The sequence below is a fragment of the Pollicipes pollicipes genome, unplaced genomic scaffold (genome assembly GCF_011947565.3).
Source record: "Pollicipes pollicipes isolate AB1234 unplaced genomic scaffold, Ppol_2.1 Scaffold_7261;HRSCAF=8764_pilon_pilon_pilon, whole genome shotgun sequence".
NCBI classification, from domain to species: domain Eukaryota; kingdom Metazoa; phylum Arthropoda; class Thecostraca; order Pollicipedomorpha; family Pollicipedidae; genus Pollicipes; species Pollicipes pollicipes.
Genome location: NW_023597054.1, coordinates 1,713,613 through 1,718,611, shown reverse-complemented (window position 1 = coordinate 1,718,611; position 4,999 = coordinate 1,713,613). Strand labels below are relative to the sequence as shown.

At 48.1% G+C, this 4,999-nt stretch overlaps 1 long non-coding RNA gene across 1 annotated transcript; it reads right to left on the bottom strand.

Moving 5' to 3' along the window:
* Positions 1-106: 106 nt before the first annotated feature.
* Positions 107-4,029, bottom strand: LOC119112537 (uncharacterized). The gene is made up of 3 exons (XR_005095731.1): positions 3,927-4,029; positions 397-575; positions 107-210 (listed from the first exon to the last, which is right to left on the bottom strand). It is a non-coding gene; the product is annotated as an uncharacterized LOC119112537 (long non-coding RNA).
* Between the last annotated feature and the right edge of the window lie 970 nt (positions 4,030-4,999).

Genomic DNA, 4,999 nt, shown 5'->3' with positions numbered 1-4,999 from the left:
CTTATTTTCTCCTGTTTCGTTGCTTTTAAAAACTTCAAACAGCCGAATACGGTGGCGGCACCCAACGCGCCACCCGCACCCAGCACGGACCAGTAGACCCTGTGGGTGGCGATGGTGGCGGTAAAGGCGGTGATGGTGGCGGCGCTGGAGCTGGCGGCGACGTTGGAGCTGGCGGCGGCACTGCCATCTCCACCAAGGCAGGCATCGGCTCTGAAACATAACGGCACATATTGCATTACATCTTTGCGTGATATGAACACGGCTCACGACAGAAGGACACGCAACTGAGCTGCGTAGCCCATAGAGCACGACGATGCAGAGCTGGTATAGACAGTTTCTGGATGTCTCAAGTACAAAGAGCTGCGCATTCGATTTATAACACATACCGTTGCTTACCGTCATCGCCGCTGCTGGACAGATGAAGGACCAGCGACGGTGACAGCTGGCGGCGCCGCCGCTGGTCTTCGCGCCTTTTTTGGTGCAAGCCTTTCAGCACCCTCTTTCTTTCAGCGCGGCACGCCCGCCACCTTTGGCACCTCGCAGAGTGCTTTGGTCCTGTTCGACTTTGCACATGCCTGTGGGCAGAATAAAAGCGATATCAAGCTTTGCAGCATAGATGTAAAGAACGCTGTGCGTCACCCTATGTCAGCAAAGGGACCGACACACCCTCTTCCTGCAGAAACAGCAGCACTCATTCTGCACGGGAAGGCGATGTTACATCTTCTGCCTGAGAGGGCTGGGCCATGGGCAGACTAGTATCATCTTCTCGTTCTGTTCTCTTCCTTGGTTTTCTATTAACTTGTTTGGTAGCCCCTTCTCTTTCTTCTTTTATTTCCGAGTCTTCTAAGAACTTCTTTGCGCTTTAGCTGCCTGAGAAGGCAGTGTTACACTAGTGATCTTGACTGCCTGAGGGGGCAGTGTTACACCTCCGACCTTGTCTGCCTAAGGAGGCAGTGTTACACCTGTGACCACGTCTACCTAAGGAGGCAGTGTCACACCTATGGTCCGATAATGCGGCACCGCACCTTCTGTCCGCTGGAAATGCTCATCTCTCGTGTTCGGTGCAGCGCCAAGGCTGGTGCGCATTCGGCGAGTTCGGCGGGGGGGGGGAGGCAACTCAAGGATTAAGGGAAGTGGGCAAAAAGGAAAGAATAGGGAGAGGAGAGAGGAAAAAAGGTGGCGTAGGTGACATGGCAACTCCCAAGCACCAATTGAGATGTGCCCCAGTCCACAAAGTCACCTGCATCACCTTCGTTTTGCTGTCTGAAATCGCTTGTATGACTGGCAGGTACCGGATCCTGTCGCGGCCGGCGATTTCAACTGAACTCCCCGGTATAGGCCACTGACTGAGTTCGAGTCTGTTTCTTGTTCGCGGGTAGGTATGGGGCGGGCTTCGCAGTTGCCGACGGCGGCAGGCATGTGATACTCCGCCGGCAGCAGAGCAACTCGGCCGGGGGGCGAGTCGTGCCGCGACACAATCCCATGCAAGCGAGACGGTGCTGGCGGCCCCGCCCTTCAACAATTGCAACGAACGCTCTTTCCATTGCGGGAGTTGCATACACGGCCACATATCAACCCTGCACACCATTCATCTACAAGATAGGCATTTAGCCATAGCTCCCAACGCAGTTCTAACTGAAGTTGACTTAGTGGTATGGCAGGACTTTGATCCAGACTGGCCTTAGTGACCGGACAGGATCCTTACATTACGTTTAAACTGTTATGTAGACGACATGCTGCCATCATTACCGACATGATCGCAGGGCTTCGCAGCTGGTAAAGTGCACTTACGAGTAACATTATGCATATGAATGAAGCAGTATTAAAGCTTTATTCCTCAAAAAGCACAGAAGAAAATGAAGAGATATATGTGACATTTCGACAGCATACCTTTATCTAAAAGAAAATCGGTGACAACTTAAAAATGACTGCCGATCCTATTCAACTTTTCGAGAGTTTTTTTTTTCGAGGCAAGCCACAGTTTTTACAGATCACTAACATGCAGGGGATCACACAAGAAGCAACTGTCGATCATTTTTTTATGATACAGTGCACATCTAACTGGGAATTAAAATACACGAAAAGTACGTGTGCATGCAAATGAGTTCAATTTAACAGGCAGCACGCATAACACATCATTTACTTCCGCGGGCGACTTCAAGTAAATAAGCATCTCGCATCACACATCACTTTTACATGCAAACGACTTCAATTAAACAGACATCGTGTATCAAGCGTCCCGCCATGCGGTACATGAAAGCGAACTTAAGCCGGGACGCATAACACGTCAAGACACTAGTCACATTCACATCATCGTTTATGATGATTCCTGAACTTAAAGACTGGTCGCCAACTTCTCAACAAAATGGATTCACCATATTTCCTGTCTGCATGATCTCGTGCTTTGAAGATAACTTTGAGCTCGACAAGGGTTAAAGGGTCCATACTTCCCTGGATTTTAGCCTCAGCGTGTTCTCTCAAAAGATGGTCGCCGAAAAGGTTCGTTTTTATTCTCTGTTTCGTTTTGAGCATCTCGCAGGTATTCATTGCAACTCAAACGAAAAGGGCGCATGGACTCCCCGACATAGACTATGTACCTCCCATGTTTACACAGTTTCGCACAGTTTACACTTGGTTTCGTAAACCACATTTCGTCGCGTGCAAACCACCTACAACCCAGGCATGCATATATGACACATATCACACCCCGGGCACCTAGGCTTCGAGATGAGATATTAAACAACAGAGTTATTTAGCTTCTTGTCGTTCTAAGCTGAGCGTACGCGCAGTTTCGCCTTTCTAAAGATATGTTGGATTTTTCAAAGCAAGTGTTCACCGCTGTCACGTAGTGTTAAGCCAATTCATTTACCCAATTCAGCCTTGACAGTGGAGCATACAGAAAAGGGGTCCACATTTGGATACGCCAGTGACGGTAGAACAGAGGAACAATCGCACAACGTTAGAAACGGACCTGTGATCAAGCCCACCAATTCTGGTATAATTCTATACAGCGAATCTGCGCATACAACCTCCGCTTAGCACAACATAATTCGAAACATGCTTCACAGGGCTCTAAACAACTTACCAAGCAGTAAAAAGACACAGGGAACATGAGCAAAACATAGACTTTAATGTTGCACGATGGATATTCTCCACGACCTTAAGGTTAAATGCTAGAAGAGGTCAAAACATTCAGAGCACGTAGGATTACATTTGGTAAGCAGGTTAACAGATGGGCCCCCACAAGAACGTAGGACCATAGGCAAGTCACAGAATTAGTAACGCCCTAGACCAACGTGGAGGGCCATGAGCATATCGCGAGTGTGTCGGTAGGTGAACCGAAACCAACGTTAATGGCCCCCGAGCAACCGAGAATACCCGGGTAGCTAAACATATGGCTCCCCGTCTATAGCCACGAAGCGTTTCTGGAGACTGAAAACAAATACGTAGAAGGCCTCTGATTGCCAAGAGCGCCCCGGCACGCCAGCAGGAACAGCACAGCAACAGTGCAGGGCCCTCCGAGCAAACGCAAAGCAGTCAAGGCTAACGTGGAAAGCTCCTTAACGATCGAAACGACTCTGCAAGTGGGCATATACGTCCCCGGAAACAGCATAGGACCCTGGGCAATGTAATAAGGCTTACAATTTTCCATTGACGTTTTTCGAATTGAATATTTTTTTCTCTGTTCTCTTAGGCCAATCGCTTTCGCTTGCAAATGTCCTTGGTGGCCTGGGAGTTCAGAGAAATTTTGCTGTTTTGTGTTTGAAGAAACTGCATCTGTTCGGCCAGCTATGGGGCCCTTTCGGGGCCCGAGGAGGCCACGGCCCAGTGACCACTCTCTCTGGATCCACCGCTGACTCATTACCGGGAGAACCAAAATACCGGTAGAATTGTTTTTTGTTTCAGTTACACATTGCGACATTTACCATTAAAACGAAGAACACCGGGTCACCCGAAACAAAGTGGCTGCAATCTGATTATTTTTGTTTCGAGGGAGGCTCTCCCAGGCGATGTGGTTCACGTCACAACCGGACAACTCGTAGGTACCGGCTGGGCTGCGGCCCCTGTCTAAATACATGCAGCGTATGTCCAGAGCCGACAAAAGTTACGGGACACCGACTGGCTTTCCCTGGCCACTGGCTTCAAGGTCAATTGTAGCATGACAACACCGAAAATGACCCTTATTTTGCAATATCATGCGACCTTCAATGTCAAAAGTTGGGTCAAAGGACTGAGAACTCGAAATCACCCAAAAATTGCCGGCCGATTTTCAACTTGCAAATGTCACAATATTCAACACAGAACAAAATAGTGTCCGTCCAAAAGTCCTGATCTCTCAAGGTCACCCTTCAAGGAAAAAAAACGAGCTCAAAGAACTGGGAGCTCTGTATCACCCAAAAATTACCGGCCGATTTCTAACTTACGAGCATCAGAACATTCATCACAGAAAGAACTAGCCTCCGTCAAAAAGTCCTGATCTCTAAGCCACCCCTCAAGGTCAAACGCAAGGTCAAAGGACGAGGAGCTCCATATCATCAATAATTTACTGGCCGATTTTTAGCTTACTAAGATCAAAACATTCATCATAGAAAGAGCTGGCGTCCGTCACAAAGTCATGGCGTCTCAAGGTCACCCTTAAAGGTCTGACGCGGCCTCAAAGCACATATAACTACTCCATATCACCCAGAAATTATCGGCTGATTTTAAACTTAAAAACATCAGAATTAAACACCAGAGAACGAGCTAGCGTCCATCAAAAGGTCCTGATGTCTGGAGGTCGCCTCTCAAGGTCAAACGCAGGTTCAAAGGACAGGGAATTCTGTATTCACCCAAAAATACCACAGGTTTTTTAACTTCTAAACTTCAGAATATTCATCACAAAAAGAGCTAGCGTCAGTCAAAAATTCCTACCACTCAAGGTCATCCTTCAAGGTCAAGCACGGGGCCAAACGACGGGGAAGACCATATTACTGAAAAAATTACCAGCCGATTTTTAACT